At 37.3% G+C, this 23,554-nt stretch overlaps 1 protein-coding gene and 1 pseudogene across 1 annotated transcript in view; one reads left to right on the forward strand and one right to left on the reverse strand.

Annotated features, from left to right (window-relative positions):
- Positions 1–23,554, reverse strand: part of DLGAP1 (DLG associated protein 1) — an 871,245-nt gene that overhangs the window by 825,788 nt on the left and 21,903 nt on the right. The gene's annotated exons all lie outside the window — the stretch shown is intronic.
- LOC133075644 (serine/arginine-rich splicing factor 10-like) lies at positions 8,924–9,751 on the forward strand (annotated as a pseudogene).

The raw sequence follows: 23,554 nt of genomic DNA on the forward strand, positions 1-23,554 counted from the left end.
TCCTCCTGACCAACTGTGGTGGTAGATGGACAAGTGCTGCAGCCTGAGAAGGGCACGGTGTTCAGGAACGCAGACACTTTAGAGATGATGATCTGGATCACTCTACTCGGTTATCTGTCCAGACAAGCAGAGGTGCTGTAACTGTGAGTGAGGGGCTCTAGAATTGGTAGGAGAGGAAGGGGATGACGAGTTGTGGCCCAGAGACCAGCTGCTGAAGCAAGGGCTTTATTTTACCCCACTAGACCTCCTCTTGCAAGTTTTCTTGAGAAAACAGACCAACCAAAATCCTGGAGGAGGCTTTTTTTTTTAAGTTTATTATTGCTTAGTTTTTTTGTTTGTTTGTTTTTTAACCTCTGATTTTCCATCTTCTCTCTTTTTAAAGTATAGTTGATTTACAACGTTTCAGGTATACAGCCAAGTGATTCATATACATATATTCTTTTTCAGATTCTTTTCCATCATAGGCTATTACAAGATGCTGAGCATAGTTCCCTGTGCTATACAGAAGGTCCTTGTTGTTTATCTATTTTATGCATGGTTGTGTGTATCTGTTAATCCCAAATTTCCCATTTATCCCCCCTTTCCCCTTGGGGAGCTTTTCCCCACAAGGGTAAATGAATGGAGCGAATCTCAATGGCCCAGTGGGTGGACTCTAAGAGTCCCCAATCCCCCCTTCAAGACTGAGATGGCCAAGGTGGAGGTACAGGGACCCAGGCCCCTTGCACATCCTGGCCACCCAGCCCTGGAGTTCCGTGTGGGACTGGCTCAGGTCTTTGGTGCAACTGCATCTCAATTCAGTTTTCTCCTGCTGAAACCTCCTTCACCCACTCCCTCCAGGTGAAGTTGCCAAGAGGACTTCCCAGTACACTTCCAGCATATGAATCTGCATCTCAGGGTCAGTTTCTAAGTTAGAAGCCAAATACAAAAGAACAGGAACCCTCCTTCACTGTTGGAGGGAATGTAAATTGGTGCAGACACTATGGAGAACAGTATGGAGGTTCCTTAAAAAAACTAAAAATAGAATTACCATACGACCCAGCAATCCCATTACTGGGCATATACCCTGAGAAAACCATAATTCAAAAAGAGACATGTACCACAATGTTCATTGCAGCACTATTTACAATAGCCAGGACATGAAAGCAACCTAAACGTCCATCGACAGATGAATGGATAAAGAAGATGTGGTACATATATACAATGGAATATTAGCCATAAAAAGGAACAAAACTGAGTTATCTGTAATGAGGTGGATGGACCTAGAGTCTGTCATACAGAGTGAAGTAAGTCAGAAAGAGAAAAATACTGTATGCTAACACATATATATGGAATCTAAAAGAACGGTACTGATGAAACTAGTTGCAGGGCAGGAATAAAGACGCAGACATAGAGAACCGACTTGAGGACACAGGGGGTGAAGGGGAAGCTGGGACGAAATGAGAGAGTAGCACTGACATATATACACTACCAAATGTAAAAAGGATGGCTAGTGGGAAGCTGCTACATAGCACATGGAGATCAGCTCGATGCTTTGTGACCACCTAGAGGAGTGGGATAGGAAGGGTGGGAGGGAGGCTCAAGAGGGAGGGGATAAGGGGATATATGTATTCATGTAGCTGATTCACTTTGTTGTACAACAGAAACTAACACAACACTGTAAAGCAATTATATTCCAATAAAGGTATTAAAAAAAATAAAGTATAAGATTTCCAGAATAAAAAATACAAAACACACACAGTATATTTTTTACAAAGTTCAAACTCAGGCAGAACAAACATAGTGTTAGGTATAGGATAGAGGTTTCCTTGGAAGGGTGGTAATGGCTCGAAGACGGAATAAGGGGCTCCCAGAGAACTAATAATGCTCTGCTTCTTATCTGGGGGCTATTGACATGGATGTGATCACTGAAAATTCATCCAGCTGGAAACTGTGTTTACTGCATTCTATTTATATATTCTATACTTCAAGAATATGTTTTTTAGAAACCTACATTTCACAATCCTTCTTGACAATCCAGAAAGGATTTCTCTTTTGAGGTGCCACAAGATCATCAAAATGAGTACCAATTACCATTCTTCATCCTTAGGCTCTGAATCTGACACTGTGTGTTCAATGCCAGACTTAGACTAACCATGTGAAGGTGGTCTGAGTTACAACTCTATGGACCTCATTTCTTCAATCTCTAATATGACTGAAAACAGTACCGAATGGAATTTTTGTGATTATCAAATAAGAAAATCCATTTAAAGACCTAAGACAACGCTAAGATAGAATATAGAAAATATTCAATAACACGTTTATTTTGGTTCCTTTTTATGAAAACATTAAATTTAAACTACTGCCAGGACATGTCCTGGAAATCGCCTTTCAAAATAAAGATGAAATAGTTTATTTTGTTTTACTCATAAAAAAGTACATAAAGTTACCTAATTGTTTTGCTTTGGAGTACATGAAAGAGTTATGTTTATGGGATGCTTAGTATAGTATATAATCAATGTGATTATGACAAATGTTTACTCTGTTACAAGAATCATAATAAGTAACGTAGAGACGATAGTCCCTCTCAGCAAAGTGAGGGTTGCTGGCATCTTCTTATTGTCAGATGAACGTGTGATATTCTCATATATGAATTCTGACTTTGCCAATTACGAGCTGCATCAATTTGCACAAGTTGGTTCTCATCTGAATCTATAGTTCTTTGTGTCTAAAGAAAAGATGATGCTCACTGTACAGGATTTTGTGACATTATATGAAACAAGATTGAACACTGGGTCCACTGAAATACAATTTCCCACTCCTCCTCCTGCTTATGGCCAAGGACATGATGTTTACATAACAGCTGTTAATATTAGAGGAACAATTTTTAGTCAATTAATAATTTTCAAAGAGCTTTTAAATCAAGTACCCTGTCTCTGTCTCATACCCCCTGAAAAACCTTAGTAAATTAAATTTTTTAAATCAGAAAACTTGTATGCAATGAATCAGGTTACAGATTTGTCAAATCCTTAGGATATAATGCTGCATAATGAATTGCCTTTTAATACAGAATTAACAACTCAAGTTTCTAAGCACAAATATTAATATTTCGACTATAAATTTGGCTTACCTTTTCTCTACTGTTGCAAAAAAAAAAAGCTTGGTGGAATGTAAGTGACACGTATAGATTTTGCACCTCAGCTGATACAAGCTCAAATATAAGCTCTGTCACTTACTAATTTTGGGTTTGGGACTAAGTTTCTTATGTCTCTGAACCTCAGTTTTTTCATCTGTAAAATGGGAGTATCATCCACCTCAAGGGTAGTTGTGAAGGACAGAAACAATGTCAGGAAAGAGCCTAACACAATGAAATACAGTAGGAGTTCAATAAAGCAGGTTATTTATATCATGGACATTTGCATTATGAATGATATTGGTGTGTGCCTGAGAATTGATTCCGTTTTAGTTTTTACAGAACCTGTCAGTTCTCTTTCCCTCTCTCCTCTTTTAATCACTTTGAGGCTTCACAGTAAAACATAAACCTGCAACCCTATTTAGTATGTTAATGCTGTTCAATAAACACACTCCAGCATTCCAATTCTGGCACTAGTATCTTGGCAAGAATTCTGGCTAGAATATATTTCATGCTTCAGGACCTAAATGTGTAGTGACATATTAATACATCATGAAATTCAACAAAGATGCAGCAGACTTGAAGAAAGAACAAAGCATATGTTCACACTCCATCATATAATGTTGTCTGTCCTCTCACTCTTTATTATCAGGTGTCCTGACAATTACATCCTTCGTGAATAACTTATAATAATTGCAAGTTCCAAAGATGAACTGTACCAAGGTTAGACTGCTTACAGGCTGCTAATATCAAAACAGGCGCATTTTATTGATAACAAATTCCAGATTTTGAATTCCTTTCACTCACGAAAAATAAAAGTTACACGTTGATATCCATAAGATATTTGTAAAACAACATACAAGGGGAACTTTTAAAAAGTATTAAACATGCTTGGTTAATATATGAAACAGTAAGAAACCTATGAATTGACTATATACATATAGACCTATACAATTCTAAATATCCAAAGGTAATGCTCATGACTGACCTTTCTAGAAGATCCAACAATCTTCTAAACATTATTTGTAGCTATAGAGGGTGCAAGATGCTGTTCCCAGTTTGGGGAAGACCAATGTAGATGCTATAGGAAACAGGTGCTAACTGTGGAGTGCACTTTGGTGTGCCTGTTTTCCAATCCATCCAAGACAGAAGGGCATGGGAGACAGAACATAGGCTTAGAGTCAGGTGGACCTAGGTTCAAACATGACTTCAGTCCTTTACTAGATCCACATTTGCCTTTATATTTTTCTCTTTCCTAAGATCTCAGAAGTGTAGTATGTTATAAGAAAACTGAACCTTCTAACACACTGGGACTTGATAAATATTCATTTGTGTGAGGGGTATAGTATCATTTCCTCCCATTGGGGGAGGTCAATCCCATCTTGTTCAGAGGGTCTGCAAAGTCAAACCTATTTTCATAATAATGCTAAAACATCATTTCTACTTTTCACTCTCATTCCTTCATGAGTTTACAGTGGAATTTTCCAGAGGTTATATGATGTCACACAGCAACCCACTGAATGCAGAAAGGAGATAATGAAATTCCAACTGCACTGTCTCTTAAACCAAACAGCAAATAGATTTGGAACATTATAAAACAATCAGTAAAATATTTATCACTAAATATATTTTGTTCTATAAATGTGTTTAATTTTCCAAAAAAGTTAGGTTAATATATAATGGGTTTATTGTTTTTATTTTTAAATTAATTAATAAATTATTTTAAAATATGTTTTAATTTCAAATACAGTAAATATCTATCTATCTATCATCTATTACATAAATGAAAGACCTTTGGGGTTTTCAATAAATTTTATGTAACAGGGTCCTGAAACTTTAAGGTTTGGTAAATGTTGCCTTAGTTTAATGATTTAGTAAGAAAATAAGAGCTCTGGGGACTTTTAATTTCCACTCAGGGATATGGAAAGGAAGAAAAAGAGTACTGCCACACTTACAGTAAAAATCTGGACACATTGAAAATTCATGACTGTTTTGTACCTACAGGAGAGCTGAGGTTGTGAGGCAAACAACTGGCCTCACATCTGAGGAAAGACAGCTGACTGCAGGGAGAAATAATATGAGCTGTGCGTACTTGTGAGAGACACATCCAGGCACCAGGAAGAAGACTTCAGTCAGGGCGGAAGCTAGGGGTGAAGTGGCAAGAGATTTAGAAGCCCCTGGAGGTCACAGAAATTAGAGGAGTCCAGCCACCTTCAGGTCAATGTCTCCACAAATCCCCACCAAGTGGTCACAGAAAAGCTGAGAAAATGTCTAAGTAAAGCATCCCCTGTAATGCATACCTGGGAAAAGGGAATAGCAACTCCCACGGGAAGCACACAGAACTCCACCTGGAACCTTCCCCTCTATCTCTCCTACAGAACTAAAGCATTCATCTTCTGGAGGTAGAGGAACTAACCCCACCAGCCTTGAGTATTGGAGAAAACCCACTGCAGCCATGGGAAGAAAACAAATGAAACAGAACAACCAACAACCTACTCTTGAGGGAGGAGAAAGAATACACGCTGGGCTCAGAATTACAGATGGGGAAGGGGCAGGAGATCTCAGGAGGCCACGCCCCAAACACCCAGGGATACAGTCTCCACTCAGTAGTGATGCTAAATTGCTAACAGAGCTCAAGTAACAAGTCATAGAGAACACTGCTCAGAGAGGAACAAAAGTATGGAAGGAGACCTGAAATGAGGTTCAGCAAAGAAGAAATCTCAAGCTGAGAACAGAGCAGACACGGAGGAAAAACAAAACACCTCTGACAGCCCAGCCTGATCCTGAACACAAGGTACCACTAGGGGAATTTGAAGCTCATGGCTCACTGAGGTTCATGATAGAGACAACAAACTTCAAGAGTAACCTACATCCTAACTAGATTTCTCAAACTCTCACGTGAAAGGGCTAGAAAAAAGGAAAGGCATGCCTGTTTCTAAGCATGAAAACTGTTTACCTCAGTCTCTATTGAACTACACAAGGTATCCAAATTTCAACAACAACAAAAAATACAGGGCATATGAAAACGCAAGAAAAAACAACACACTCCCAATAGACAAAGCAATTGGCAGAACCAGACTCAACTGTGACACAGATGGTGAAACTTCCTGATAGGAAATTTAAAATAACTATGATTGATATGTCAAAGAATCTACTGAAAAAGGAGGATTGCATGTAAGCTCAGATTACAAGGTTCAGCAGAAAGGTGGAAACTATAAGAAAGAATGAAATGAAAATGCCAGAATTTTAAAAATCCACAGTAAAATAGGTGAGGAATGCCGTCAACAGATTCACTCAACATAGTTGAAGAAAAAATCAAGGAACTTGAAGATACATCAATAGGAAATTCTCAAACCGGAATACAGAAAGAAAGACGAGTGTGTGTGTGTGTGTGTGTGTGTGTGTGTGTGCACGTGCACACACGTGCGTGAGGGACGTAACAGGGTATCCAAGAGTGGTGAGACAATATCAAACGGTTTAATACACTATGTAATTGGAATCCCAGAAGGAGAATCCCAGAAGGAAATATTAGTTCCCAGAGCAGAACTAATATTTGAGGAAATAATGGCCAAGAATTTTCCAAAATTAAAAATGGACACTAAGGAATATTAGCCATAAAAAAGAATGAAATAATGCCACTTGCAGCAACATGGATGGACTTAAAGATTATCATACTAAGTGAAGTAAGTCAGACAGAGAAAGACAAATATCATATGATACCACTCATATGTAGAATCTAAAAAAAAAATCATACAAATGAACCTATTTACAAAACAGAAACACTCACAGACTTGGAAAACAAACTTATGGTTACCAAAGGGGAAATGTGGGGGGTGAAGGAGGGATAAATTAGGAGTTTGGGGTTAACATATACACACTATTATATATAAAATAGATAAACAATAAGGACCTACTGTATAGCACAGGGAACTCTACTCAATATTCTGTAATAACCTATATGGGAAAAGCAACTGAAAAAGAATGGATATATGTATATGTATAACTGAATTGCTTTGCTGTACACCTGAAACTAACTCAACACTGTAAATCAACTATACTCCAATATAAAATAAAAAGAAAAATTAAATTTTAAAAAAAGAATATTCACACACACACAAAAAACCCAGACACTAAGCAAACACAGATCCAAGAAATTCAGAGAACACAGGCAGGATAAAAAGCAAACAAATTCCACTTTAAAAAAAAAGGAAACCTTAGACAGCAGCTACAGAAAAAGGCACATTCTATGCAGAGGAACAAAGATTAAAATTACAGTGGACTTATTGTAGCTAGAAGACAATGCAATGCTGAAAGAGAAAAAAAAAGTCAACCCAAAATTCTACACCCAGTGAAAATATTTTTCAAAAATGAAGAAGTAAAGACACTCTCAGAAAAAGAAAAACTGAGATAATTCATTTCCAGCAGACCTTCCCTACAAATAGTGGTAAGGGAAGTTCTTCGGGCAGAAGGAATATGAGAGGAAACAAATTCGGATCGACACAAAGAAATGGTGTTGAAAATGGAATCAACGAATATAACATAAAATTCTTTTTTTCTTATTTTTAATTGATTGAAAATAAAACTGTCTAAAGTAAAAAATAGTAGCAACATATTGTATGTTTATAGCATACGTAAAAGTAAAATTTATCGGAAAAAAAGCACAAAAGATGGGAGAGAGGAATAGAGACTATATTGTTGTAAGATCCTTGAAAGACCTTACATAACATGTGTGAAGTGATAAAATGACATTTGATTGGTGGCTCTAATTAATTAAAGATGTACAGTTTATTGCAAATCATAGGGCAAACACTAAAACATTAACACAAATGAATAAAGAAGCTAATATAACAGATAAAATGAAATTATAAAACATGCTGTTTATTAGAGAATATAATAAAAGAAAAAAGAAGAAACAACAGATGGAACAAATAGAAAGCAGCTTAAAAGATAGAATAGTAAAAAATAAAAAATAAGAACCAAATATATGCCGTCTGCAAGAAACATACTTCAAATATAAAGATACAGATAGTTTACAAAGAATTAAAAAATGAACTGCGTAAACACTAACCAAAAGAAAGCTGAAGTTGCTATATTAATAACAGATAAAGTAGACTTCAGAAAAAGGAATATTATTAGTCATAAAGAGGGACATCGTGGCATGATAAAGGGGTTAATTCTCCAAAAAGACACAACAATCCTAAATGCACATGCACCTTAAAATAGAACGTCAAGATACATGAAGCAAAACTGAAAAGAGAAACAGACAAATCCACAATTACAGCTGAAGACTTCACCATTCTTCTCGAAGGGATAGAACAAGTACAGAGTACATGAGTAAGATCACAGAAGACCTAAACAATGCAATCAACTTATTTGACATAATTTCTGTTTACATTTACAGAACACCCCTCTGGACAACAGCAGAACACATAATCTTTTCAATTTCACATGAAACATTCACCAACATATACTATATGCTGGCTTATTAAGAAAACTTAAAATTTTGAAATAATAAAAATAATATAAAGTAGGACCTACTGTATAGAACAGGGAACTATACTCAATACCTTGTAATAACCTATGATGGAAAAGAATATGAAAAAGAATACGTATGTATTTATCTGTATAATGGAATCACTTTGCTGTATGCTTGAAACTAACACAACATTGTAAATTAACTACACTTCCATAAAAAATAAATAAAATAGGTCGTAGCGCAGCTCTCTGGCTGTGTGTGTCTTGAGGATCCGGCGCCGGAGGTGCGGACGGTTTGCTGAGTCCCTTAGTGTCCCTGCTCAGACTCACGCCGCCATCATGTCCCCGTACCTGTGTCCCCCCAACACGTCTCTCTTTGTAAGGAACTTGCGGACAATACCAGGACTGAAGATTTGCGACGTAAATTCGGTCGTTATGGTCCTATAGTTGATGTGTATGTTCCACTTGATTTCTACACTCGCCGTCCAAGAGGATTTGCATATGTTCAATTTGAGGATGTTCGTGATGCAGAAGATGCTTTACATAATTTGGACAGAAAATGGATTTGTGGACGCCAAACTGAAATACATTTGCACAGGGGGATCAAAAGACTCCAAATCAGATGAAAGCCAAGGAAGGGAGGAATGTGTATAGCTCTGCACGCTATGATGATTATGACAGATACAGACGTTCTAGAAGCTGAAGTTACTGAAAGAAGGAGATCAAGAAGTCCTTCCTTTGATTACAACGATAGAAGATCTTATAGTCCTAGAAACAGTAGACCGACTGGAAGACCAGAGCGTAGCAGAAGCCATTCCAACAATGATAGATTCAAACACCGAAATCGATCTTCTTCAAAATCCAAATCCAATTCAAGATCACGGTCCAAGTCTCAGCCCAAGAAAGAAATGAAGGCTAAAATCACGTTCTAGGTCTGCATCTCACACCAAAACTAGAGGCACCTCTAAAACAGATTCCAAAACACATTATACGTCTGGCTCAAGATATGAAAAGGAATCAAGGAAAAAAGAACCACCTAGATCCAAATCTCAGTCAAGATCACAGTCTAGGTCTAGGTCAAAATCTAGATCAAGGTCTTGGACTAGTCCTAAGTCCAGTGGCCACTGATAGTATAAACCATGATATTTTTAGGCATGTATCATTCATTTACTCACAGTTTGGTTTACTTAAATTATCAGGAATACAGTGTTGCAACGATGCTTAAAAAACACTTGTCAGTTTTCCCTGTACCAGGCAATGGTTATTATTAAAATGAAATGCTGTTGAGAAGCCACTCTTAAGAGTCCAGTTTGTTTAATGTTATGGGCAGCTACCAATTTGTGGTGTCTCTGTATATTTTTGTAACGATTCTCATTTTTTAATGCTTGAGGTATTGGTGAAAAGATATTGGTTGACCATAATTTGCAACATTGTCTTATTAAAAATAACCTTTCATATCCATATTTGGTAGAACTGTTAACCTAGAAATGTAGCTTGCCAATAAGGTAGAATGATACAAAAGTGAAGTTGTAGCCACCGTACAACACTGACCGACCAGACACATTTAGGTTCAGGGTGGACCTTTTGGTCTTATCAAGATGTCTAGACCCATGATGATAATTTTTGGCACAGTGTGGAATAGTTCTTTTGTTAACCCCACTGTCTTGGGAAATGACGTCAACTGGGTTAAGTAGCATTTTCAGGGAGATAGAGTTTTTGATTGAAACACGGAGCCTTCACTTTCCTGGTTTCTGTGAAGATTTGGAACCATACAAATGTAGGAAAAACTTCACCTTAAAATTTGGGCAGGTTGATGATGGTAGAAATAATTTTAAGGGAAAAGAATGCTCTTACGCAGTTACTCTAAACTTTAAGGAGCACTGTTGACCATACTATTGCTTAGTTTTCTTACTGCTGTTAAAAGCAAGTAAAGTGTTTCAAAGTAGGTTTTGTTTGTGTGTGCGCATAGTGTAAAAGGACTGGATTTTGATGCTTAAAGCACTTGGTGTGTGCATTTGTATCAAAATTTGCCCATATGTTTATGAAGGAGGCTTGTTCGTCACACCTCAGTTTCTTTAATGTGAGGCAAGTTAAAAGACAACACTCCCATTCTAAGTGATTCTGTGGTGCCATGAGATTTAAAATAATTCTGGAAAAAATTAATTTTAAGAAAGTCACATCTCTTGAGTTTTTGATTATCAGTGTAGTACCTGATGAAAATAATACCCTAACTCTTTATAATTTCTAACATCTCTCTACGAGATCATTTGGGGGCAATAAAAAGTGACTTGACGTGTCCAATCTCATTTCAGAATAAAAGCTGGCATCTTTAAAAATTTTAGATTGCTTGCTTACAGGCATAATAAGTAAAAAATGTGGGAAAACCATTCCTTTTAGAGGACTACTTTTTTCAATTTTGGTTTTAGTAATCTAGGCCTTGCCTGTAAAGAACAAAAGGTGGTTTTAAATACTGTTTGTGGAATGTGTTTAAAGGATTGATTCTAGAACCTTTGTATATTTGATAGTATTTCTAACGTTCATTTCTTTACTGTTTGCAGTTAATGTTCATGTTCTGCTATGCAATCATTTATATGCACGTTTCTTTAATTTTTTTAGATTTTCCTGGACGTATAGTTTAAACAACAAAAAGTCTATTTAAAACGGTAGCAGTAGTTTGCAGTTCTAGCAAAGAGGAAAGTTGTGGGGTTAAACTTTGTATTTTCTTTCTTACAGAAGCTTCTAAAAAGGTATTTTTATATATTTTTTAACCAATATTGTGTACAACCTTTAAAACATCAATGTTTGGATCAAAACAAGACCCAGCTTATTTTCTGCTTGCTGTAAATTAAGCAAACATGCTATAATAAAAACAAAATGAAGGAAAAAAATAAATAAAAAACATAAAAAATATATAATGTATCAGTAAACGACAAAAAATATTAATAATATAAAGTATATCCTCTAAATAACCTATGAGCCAAATAGGAAATGTCAGGAAACATTTTAAATATTTTGAACTGAAAGAAAATGAAAACCCAACATACCAAATTTTGTGGGATGCAGCTAAAGCAATGCTTAGAAGGAAATTTATGGTATTGAAAGGATTATATTAGAAAAATCACTCTGAAGTCAGACCACCAGTATTCAAATATGGGCCCACTTTGTACTAAATGTGTATCAGGCAACTCGCTTAACTTCTCAGTGGATCAAACTCCTCACCTACAAAATGAAGGGAACTTCCTAGGGGTGTTGTAAGATTAGATGTGATTATGTAGAACCCTTAGCACAATGTCTGGCATAAATTAAGTACTTAATATATATCAGCTAATTTTTTGTTAATTTCTAATAATTAGTAGACATCTTGGTAGAACTGGAGATAAGGATGACAAACAGCCCTTACCCTCAAGAACCTCACAATTTAATGGGGAGACAAACAGATTTATCAAAATTACCACTCCCAGTATCAAACTGGGACCACAGGGAAATGCCGCTATACCAAAGTGGGGGAATTAAAGCAAGCTTCTCAGATATAGGAGACCTCTTATCAAGGTTTAAGGAATTAGTAGTTATCTAAATTAAAGAAGACATTCCAAGGACAGAATGGCTTGAGCAAAGCTGGAAGCTGTGGCATGCAAACTGGGAAGCTGCAGTTGGTTCAATTATTAGAGCAGAGTTTTCCAAAGACAGGTAGGTACGATGGCAGGAACAAGAGATGCAAAGACCACATTTTATAAGAGTTTATATTTTATCTTGTAACGAGGTGCTGAATGACAAAGTGACACAGCCAGTTTTTGTTACAAGTTTCTGGTTTCACTCTACAGGATATTTACTAGGTGTCTGGGGCTGGGGGCAGTACAACAGATCAGGATGGCAACTCTGACAGATACGATACATGATGGTGTCTCATCATGTAATCCAGATGGAACGGACAGAGATATAAAGAATGCTTATCAAGAGTGCCTTGTGAGCGATTCCACATGGAAGTGATAATTAAGACGCATGATTCTGGCTTAAACATCTGGGTGGAGAAACGTATGAATCACCACGGTAGACAATATAGTACGCAGAGCAAGACAGGGAGTTTAGCAGTAGGTAGGCTGGTTTTGAGGTGCTAATAAGCTTTCCAGAAAGCCACCGTCTAGTCACAGCTCAGCAGTGACATGTGAGGAAGAAAGAAGAATTTGGGTCTTAGTGCAGATAAGTAACTGACATCTCAGGCACGGGTGATTCTTTCTGAGGGAGGAGAACTTAGTTGTGGGCAGAGACAAAGAGGTGACCCAAGGCTCTGGTACCTACTGAAGACAACCGAGGTGACAAGAGAAAATTATAAGCAGATATTAAAGATGAAGTGGGAACCTGACCAGGTTATTGATGATGTTTGAGAATTTGGTTCAGAAATGTTCCCTTCAAACTGTAATAATACCTCTTCATAAACAGTGAGTTCTGTACAGCACTGGACTAACTTCCTGGGGCTGCTGTAGCAAATCATCACACGCTTCACGGCTTAAAACAACTGAAATGTATACCGTCACAGTTCTGGAGGCCAGACGTCTGAAATCAAAGTGTTGAAAGGGCCACATTCCCTAGGGAGCTTCTAGGGGAGAATCTATTCCTTCCCTCTTCCAAATTCTAACGGTTGCCAGCACTCCTTGGCTTGTGGCAGCATCTCTGCTCTGTCTTCCCAGTACTTTCTCCTCCTCAGTATCCCTCTCAAAACTCCCTCTGCCTCTTTCCTATGTGATTGCATTTAGGGCCCAGATAGATATCTAGAATACACTCCTCCTCTCAAGATTGTTAACTTAGTCACATCCTTGCATTATAAGGCCATGTTCATTCTTTTGCCGTTTTAAGTGTTACTGACAGGTTCTGGAGTTAGAACGTGGACATATCTTTTGGGGGGCCACCACTCAGCTCACTGCAAGCACTCCGTCAAAAATATAAAATAATAAGACTCACTGTTAGAAAGGGATTGGGGAAAGGATATTCACACACTATTAACAAAAGTTACATTGGCATGATCTCTTTGGAAAACAATTTGGCAAAGCTAAAAAAAAAAAAGGCTTGAAAATGTGTATATTGCCTTTAATAAAACAACTGCAAGTTTAGAACTTTATCCCCAAAAGAGATGTGGTTCATATATTAATGTGCAAGTATGTTCACCACTGTCTTTTTATTATTTGAAAAGAAAACCTGGGTCTAGCCTAAAATGCTCAACAATAGGGGCTTAAATAGGATTTAAATTATGTGTGTGTGCGTGTGTGTATGTGTGTGTATATATATATATATATATATATATATACACATGCATATATACATATATATATTGAATCAATGACATGTATAGCCATCAAAATTGGTAATATAATTCCATGTTTATAGCATGTAAAAGGATTCACAATGTCCTCCAATAAAAAGTTTTTTAAATGACATGTATGGTATTTTAGTAAATAAAAAGGTACATCTAAAATAATCTCAATGAGTTGCTCATACAAATATTAATATTAATAGGATCACTGGGATTTTATCAATTCATTTTATTTATAATATTTAATTTTTCTTCAGTGAGCTTACTTATAATATTTTTAAATAACTGAAAAGTGAACTAATGTATCAGACACATATTAACTTTTCTTCAAATATATTTATAACCCTCAAAGTTTCAGACATTTCACTGGTAAATTAGCCACAAATTTTCTTTTGATAGATATCTATCTTTTGATAGATAAAAAAGAAAACTATAAAGCAATATATACAAATGAATTTGGGGATAAAAGCCAAATATCTGTTTTCTAAATAAAGCAAAGTCCAAATGTGAAAGAAATTTGAGCCACCTAAGTAAAAATATTAATACTAGCATTATCTATTTATATAATAAGTGAGAATAAAATGTTTATTCCTAAGTGTAGTAAACATTCACTATTTAAGAAAATACTAGCCTATAGCTGTGAATACACTCTACAAGCCATTTTAAAAAGCCAATTATGTGTATGTATGCTTGGTAAATGAGACTGTGAATGAATTACATCTACAAACTTATACACATAAATTATAAAATTTAATTGTTTCTGGAAGAGGCTCTAATCTTATTAAGCATCATGATTAGTGACGTTATTGCCCACAAAATGCATCTTTCAAGATTTATTTTGATTGATATCTAACTCGTAAAAGAGTGATCTTTTATACACTACTAGGACAGAGTACACTTTATAGCTCAAACCTAAAAAAAATCACGAAATTGCTCTTTTGCTATCATTAAATGTGACCCACCAATTCTTCCAAAACCAGTAAATATTCACTTCTATGGGTATTTGCTTCCTCATCTGGAAAATGGATTAATGAAAAGATGTCCTCTTAGAGTTTTTATGGAGAACTTTATGTAGATCTTCATAAAATGAATAATGAAAGTTGTGCCATGTTCACTGGCAGAACATTTGCATCAATATTAAGGTGAGAAGTAGTTCACAATTCATTTAACTATGACAGTGATTAGGCAGCTATTTTTTTCTAAATTCACTATGACCATCTGTTTGCCTACTAAGTGCAAGGTCTTTCACATCAAGCTACAGGAATGGTTTTTCCAGATTGTACTGTAGGTTGGAACCCTCAGCCTTGTACAACAAAGTGTAGTAAAATGATTCAACTTCGCTCACATCACAAACAATCTAAGAGAAAATTTTCCAAATTCATATTTTCTCAACAGAATTTGCTGGAAAACAGGGCAGATGTGCTCATTCATACTGCTGTTTGTTCTGGATGAGAACTCAGTGCTTCCTGAATGAGCTTCAAATACAGAAACTCATCATGGAAAAGCTGCTTCAATTCTGTCGGTTCAGAAGATGCTTTAAAGGTTGCCTATTCCAGAGCAACATTTACAGACGTCCTGGGAAGGTGACAGACTGCAGGGACACTGAGGGCAGGGGACAATACGTCAGTGGAGGTGGTCAGAGAAGATCTTATGGCTGCCTGGGGAAGCAGAGGGCAGAGAATTTGAAGCCACATGAATTTACGAGGCACTCAGTGAAGGTCGGTGGAGAGTCTTAAAAGGATGCGGTAGGATCCTTGCAGATGAGGAGGGAACCTAGGCAAACTTGTCCTCCTTTCTAATTTTACATGACTCCAGTTAAACAACTGAGTTGATAACATGCTGCATCCCCTATCTCAGGACCCCAAGTTCCTCATTCCAGTTTAGAAAAAGTGTAAAAGATTAACACACATTTGCTAGAATTCATCTCTTCTGTTTCTGCTGGTTATGTCATCTTCCCAGTTTCAGCATTAACAACTTTTTAAAATATAAATTTCAATTCATGTACACTTGATATAAAGATAAGAAAAAGTGATCATAGTCACTGGGATAGAGGGATCTTTGTAATTTCAAGGATAAAATCAGTCATTTATCCTGCATTCCCATAAAATTAGTTTTTCTTTAAAACCATCTGGGGATGCCTTCAAACTGTGACCAAATATTGAACATACAGTTCGCTGTGGGAATCTGATTTAATTCATGGCATATCTGAAAGTGCAGAGCTACTCATCACAAATTGGGAAAAAGAAAAAGAAGCAGTAGTTTGGCTTAAGTAGTTATTTCTTAGATTGCTTTTACCATTTTCTCCTTTTTTGGAAGGAAAGTGCAAATACAAGAGACGGTGAAGTTAACTACTAAACTTGCACCTCATTCTTCATTTACTTTTCCAAAACCAATTTATTGGTAGATTTCCCTAGCAGCATGAATCTGACATTTACTGCTATTGTTTATTCTACTGGAAGAAACTGCTTTTAAATCTAAAATACAGTTAGGTCCATCTACCCATTCACTCCAACACGTATGTAATGCCGAGTAGACACCAAACTCTGCAAGTGTCTAGGGAAATGAAACACAGCTACATATTCTTCGGTGGGCTAAACATTGATTTGCATTTTCTTTACTTTTTTTGCTGTTATTTTTTCAAGCTCAAAACAATTTCAAAACTAGCAAAAGTATTAAGTTAAAAAAAATAAACAAAATAAATAGTTCCACAAATCACAAGAGAGTTAACAAAAGAGTTCATTTATATTTGAGCAAAATAATATACTGTACGTCATTCTTGAAATCCAAGTGTAAAACTGACTATTTAATATTTGGCTACCAGTACTGAAGGTGGCCACCAGGGACTAAACACACTCACACTTTTATTTGGGCCTGATCTCAGCTCAGGCTCTTATTGTACCACTGCTGAGGTTAAGATGAAGGAAGGTGTCAGTTCTGATTTCCAGGGACCAGTTCAGTGGTCCAGCCTCTACGACAGGACGCACTTGACACAAACAGAATTGAACCTGAGCCAAGGATGCTTACCTGCCTGCTTAAAGACACAAAGTTAGTTCTCTGGAAATTGCTTTTGGGATGCAGAAAACATTTTCCCTATATTTTTCAGCCCCAAATGCCTTTTCACTCATACAATCAAACACGTATTGAACATCTGCTACAGGCTAGGCACTATGCCAGGTGCTGATGACATTGCAGTGACCAGGACAGACATGACCACTGCCTTCCTGAAATCTTAACCACAGGAAACACCAAAGGGACAACCCTACTCCTTACCTCCCTCCATCTGCAAACCCCTAACACCTCCATATTATTATCGTTTGATAGTTATTTCCACAAAGCCATTACTTCATAATGATTTCATAGTTATTTCTATTAAGTTTGTTTTGGGGGTTTTCTCTAGTGAATTTGGTTATGCCCGTCTTTTCTCTCTAACATGATAGTAAATTCCTTGAGGGCAGAAACTGGACATCACACAGGAATTTGTACGACTTCCTCAAACACCCAATTGCCCAGTGGTTCACCTTGACCCAGCATTTTTTCCTGCAAAATGGATAAGATCATATTCACTTCTGGGGAAATGGAAAAGCAAAAGGAAATCACAGCACCCAGAACCCGATGAAGCATAGGTAAGATCCAGGTTCTCAAAGGAGCAGGGTGCCTGGATGATGGTTGTGTTGGTCACGTGACAACAAAACTGACACGCTACGTGCACACAAACTGCTGATCCTTTCTGGTCCCCCAACTACCCTAACTCCATCTCCACACCCCCAATACAAGTAGGACATCAGGATGGCCGGATTTGAGGCCACTGTAGGAGAAGACGTCTTCCACTTCAAAGTCTCGCCCCAAGTGGTCTTGATAAGGCATTTGAAAGTCCTGTCCTACTCATGCCTTTGAGCTAGGGTCCAGAAAGCCTCTTTTTACATATAAGTGCTGGCTGTGATTGCTTCTGCTTTTGAATTCTTATACTACTTTCTGCCATTCTCTCAGACCAGGGAACAGATTGATTTATTTAAAAGACCCATCTTAAGGGGAAAAGGGGAGGGATAAATTAGGGATATGGGATTAACAGATACACACCACTACATATACAATAGATAAAAACAAGGACCTACTGTATAGCACAGGAACTATATTCAATATCTTATAATAACCTATCATGGAAAAGAATCTGAAAAATTATATATATATAATTATAATTATATATATATGAATTATATATATACAAAACTGAACCATTTCGCTGTACATCTGCAACTAATACAGTATTGTAAATCAACTATAGTTCAACAAAAAAAGGTTTCAAAAATTAAAAGACCTGTCTTGTTCAGAAAAGGTTTAAAGAGGATGAAATATGTATCATATTGATAAAGAAGTAGAGACCAGAGATGAAGAATGTTGGAACGTGGACAGATATCTCATATTTGCACCCTCTCTCTACTGGTTCTACAAGCTACTTCCTGTGTGACCATGGACCATTACATGCCTCAGTTTCCATATCTATAAGGTGGGGATAATAACGTTACTGCATCAGTGACTCACTGTAAGAATTAAATGATAATACACATCACACACATAGCAAACTATCATCTTCCCAGGACAAAATAAGATCTCAGTAAATTTTCTATGTATTAATAAATTGCTATGTTTCCCTCTTACATATGCATCATCTCCTCAATTAGATCTGAAATCATGCAAAACCAACAAAATGTGATGGGGTACTTTCAAGAATACCGAATAGCAGTAATCAGAAGGGAAATATAACGAGAAAGGAAAGATATTAGATTAAATGAGAAGTATACAAAATGTATTTGGTTGAGAAGATCACTTGTTGAGAAATGATTATGAGATCACTTGTTGAGAAATGATTATTAATGTTATTATAGATTATAGAACTATCATTACAGATTTTGAGTTAGTGGAAATAGAATGCCTTAATGTAGTGGATTTGGGAAATTGTAGTTTGGTGTTATACCTGAAGATGCAGGAAAACTAGGAAGGGAAAGTTTCAGAGTTTTTATAATCTTGTAAACATAAGAACAAGGTGAGCCATAGACACAGTGGGAGACTAATGAACCAAATGGAGCAGAGACGGCTTTCCCAGGCTCGGGATACCATATGGAGCAAAGCCACATGCAGAGGAAGCAAAGAATAAATGGGGACAGAGCAACAAGCAGATGGGTTAGGTCCACCTTGGGTGAAGGTTGGTGGTGGAGTTGGGAAGGGAGTTATGCAATCAACAAAGGACAGAACCCCAAGGGACACCCTTGGCTATACTCAACTTGTCAACTCCGAACCTTCTGGAATCCTGCAGACCTGCCAACATAAGTAAGATAGGTGTTTGGGAATCCACATCACCTCAGCTTTTCTGCTAGGCCTCAAGATGCAATGAAGGCAGCTAGGATTAGGAGAGCTTATTCTTTCGGAGGCTTTTGTCAGTTGGATGGCTTCTGGCAATTTTCACATCTTGAAATTTGGATCATGTCCCTTGCTGCCATCAAAGGGTGACACCCAACCTAAAGAGAGTAGGAGGGGTGGGTGGGAATCCAGCATGCCTATGCCTGTTCAATCCAACTTCAGATAGAAAAACCATCTGCTGCTTGGGTCCATTGCTTTAGAAACTCTAGGATGGCCACAGGTTAAACGCTGAGCTCTGAGTGGATCCTAAAATAAACTTGGTCTCCTAACTCTGTCCCTTCTGACTCTTGCTAGGTAACCATCCCAAGTCCTTAAGGCGATCGTAACACCTGAAGTGACCCCATTGTGTCCATGCTCGATGTCTTATTACAAAATAACTTCACAATACAAAGAGGATCTTTTCTGTCAAACAGGAATATAAACTGTGCAGATCTGTGATCATAGAGGGAGACATTTATTAAAACTCATTTAACTTTGGGCATTTATTGGATCTTTATCAAAAGATGTTCCACTTCTCTGAGTTTGATCATCTATCTTTGGTAACAAGTTATTATAGCAAAACTGCTCTTACTTGATCAGTGGAGGGTAGAAATGGGTACCAGGGATTCCATAATTTTACCATCACATTAAAACAGGAAGTTGGTGCTACCTGATCAGATCCCACTGGGGTAGAAAACAGTCTATAACATGAACCAAGAGAGCCTGTGTCACATCACTAGGGTCATCAAATGTCACATAATAAGCATAGGCAGGGCACTTTTCAACCAAGGATCTAAGAGGGTTTTAAAAAAATTAAACTGTGAAAATCTCAAAACAGCCCAAAGGGTTACAGTGTTATTACTTCTGTAAACCTTGCAATGTAATCTATTTAGGTCAGTATATGATTTCATCCTGAGTCATTTACATATATATAAATGTTAATGTGTGTATATATATATATATACATAAATCCCACCTTACTATATTCTCTTCCAGGATGAGTTAAAACATCAGGATAAAATGAATAACTATGAATAAATTGAATTTCACTTAATTAATTCAAGATTATCATTAAATATTAACGAACATGAAAGTGTGATTGCTGAATATATCAACAGCCATCACGCTAAATGTGCGAAAATATCTCTCTTCTCGCATTTTAGACTTTCTTCATCTGACTGTGTTGTAAGTTTTTCTTAGTCATTTTGTCTAAAGTGAGTATTTATAAAATGCCTTATTTTGACATCCCCTTGCAATATTGTCCATTTATTTCTAACAGAAAAATATCAGACCCCAAATCACAATAAAAACCACCTTTGAATGCTAATATCCACCCACCAGATTGGCAAAAATTAAGAAGGCTGGTGACACTAAGTGTTGGCAAGGACTTAGAACACTGGGGACTCTGAGATGCCACTGGTGGGATTTCCAAGTGGCACAGCCACTTTGCATAACAGCTGGGCATCATCTGGAAAAGGTGGGACACTGCCCAGCCCAGCCTTTCCCAGAGATTTATCACGAGACATGCCTAAGAATGTCTGTGGCAGCCTGGTTGGTGACAGCAAAAACAAACAAACAAAAGCTACTGTCAAATAAACCAAATACATAAAAATGAGAGAAGGGATGAATGAACTGTGCATAATTGGAGTTTGCACATCACTGCAATAGATTGACCATGTCCGTCAGCATGGCCGGATCTTCAAAGCATACCGCTGGATAGAAAAAGCAACGTGCAGAAGAATACGAACACTTTGCTGCCATTTTGATCAAGTTCAAAAGCAAGCACAATTTTTAAGAAACAGATTTTTAGCAATAATGCATATAATGGTCAAAGAATAAAAAACAGAGAACGACAGAGAGGAAAGCTCCACAGAGTAGTTCACTGTGGAGGATGGAGGATGGGGACCGAATGTAGGAAGCCAAGGGCATGGGGAGCATCTCATGGCTGCTGATGAGGTTCTTCCTGTACGTGGATGTCATGTTTGTGGGATGTGTTAAGCTGTTATGTTACATATTATAAATAGACATTTAACAATTAAAATATTTTTTAAATGCACCACTCTAAACCCAAAAATTTCCTTTAAGGCTACGCATTTTATACCTGAAAAGCAATATTCACTTATCCCAAATTAAGAGTTCTGGTTTCCATTTCTGAAAGAGTCACTCATTGTTCTGTGACCTTGGACATGACACTTAATCTCTCTGAGGATCTTCTTCTTTCAACCTGAAAATACAGGTCGTAAGTAACAATCTCTTGGGGCTTTTCTACAGAATATTCTTACAATTGTATAAACCTCCAAGCCTTCTACCTTAGGCAGTGTCCAGTCTACCTGAATTTAATTCTTGAAAACAAACCCACAAGAAGTTAAATGTACAAGCATCCACATGTGTCCTTTCTAAACACTCACTTATTTAACTAAACACAATGTTAATTTCCTCTCCATTCCTGAGTTCTGCCACCCTAGGATTTAAATTTCCCTCTGGGAATTTAGCAGAGCCAGATGGAGAATTTTTTCTCCTACAGTTCAAGCTAAGATTTGACTTGAAAATCAAAGTGGCGTGCAGCTTTACACAATGGAAATAATACCAAGCGTCTATTAGAAGTCAACTCCTAATCTTGGCTTCAACATTTACCAGTTAGATGACTGTGGTTAAGTCACTTAACTTCTCTAGACCTCAATTTATTCATCTGTAATAAAGCACCAGAAGTGGATCAAAGCTCTCTGGCAACATTTTCTGTTCCAGCATAGTATAATTCTACCTAATTTAAGTTTCCTCTTGGGAACAACTTTTTGACCTAAATAATCAACTGTTAACAAAAAGTATTCAAATAGCTTGTAGAAATCAGGTACCAAACCCAAACTTCCGAAAACCACTAAGTTCCACCAGGAATACCTTGATTTTGAAGAGGTTAAAGGAAAATGGGTACATAGAGTGATTGAGACACGTACAAAAATTCTCATATTCATTTGTTAATCTGATTTTTATAAATATACTAGACATTATTCTAGCCACTGTAAATGCAGCAGCCCTCACAGACCTTCCTTCCCTGTCACAACCAAGTAAGTACCTATTCTGAAAGATTCCTGGTGAGCCAAGGGCAAGGATACTCTTTATCTCTTTGACCATTTAGTCTATAATCGCAACAGAACCTGAAAGCATCTTACCTGTTAGAGATCTGGCGACACAAACCCCTACACCCATCTACTTGACTCATCTATTCCTTCTTCAGACATTTCTAGTATATGCTAGTATCAAAGTCTGGTTGGGCTCTAGAAAGAGAGCTCTGCTAAAGAAACAAACAAAGTCAACGATCCTTTGCTGCATATAATAATAAATAAAATTAAGCTCTTTAGTTTATGTCCCAAAGCTTCTCTACAATGTATATCTTGCCACACGCCTTTCATTCCAACCATCACAAATTATTCACCACTACCTAAACACGTTTACCCATTTTGTTTCCTCACCCAGCCCTTGAACTTGAGCCTGGCTATGAGACATCTGCTACAGAGCCCAACCCCAAAGGTATCTCTTCCATCATCTTCTCCATCCTATTTCCTATTTTAGGAATTAAAGCAGGTGCCTTCCCCCCAAAGCATCATGTCCGTATACAACAGCATTTTCCTCTGCTGCTTTATGTCACAGACACTCATCTACACACGTCTCTCCAACAAGTGTGTTATGCCCTGTCTGAATTCTTGACCCACAGAATCTGTAAGCGTGATAAAATGGTTATTTTGTATCACTAAGTTTTGTAGGGAGTGATTGGCTAAGCAAGAAAAGATAACAGTCACGCTAACTCTTCCTCTCTCTCACTTTGTTTTTTGAGCTATAATCTGGTTTTTGAACTTTTTTCCCAAACCCTCATTTTTCCTGAATCTGTCCAGATTACAGAAATAGTCTGCACATCACTCTCATACCACTGGGCCTCCATCACCCAGTTCACCCACCCTGGGACCCACATGCTTTCCATTTGTTCCAACAGCATCGTCTGGTGTTCCCAATTCTCCACTTATCTGGGGGATGAATGCTTCTTCTGTTGGTCCTGCAAGAAGTCAGTTCTTCTCAACCAGCTCATGAAGAGACCAGCATGGTGGCAAAGTCTTACACTATGTTGTAGTAAGCACACGTAAGATACTGTTGGAACCAGAGGAAGTGGTGTGTAAAACTTCCCGGGAAGCTGTGGGAGGGAAACTTGAGCCATCCTGAGCAATACTTAGATGTCTGCCAGGCAGAAAAGTAAGTAAGGGCATACCAAGACGAGGAAACCG

This window comes from Eubalaena glacialis, chromosome 15 (genome assembly GCF_028564815.1).
Source record: "Eubalaena glacialis isolate mEubGla1 chromosome 15, mEubGla1.1.hap2.+ XY, whole genome shotgun sequence".
Taxonomy (NCBI): domain Eukaryota; kingdom Metazoa; phylum Chordata; class Mammalia; order Artiodactyla; family Balaenidae; genus Eubalaena; species Eubalaena glacialis.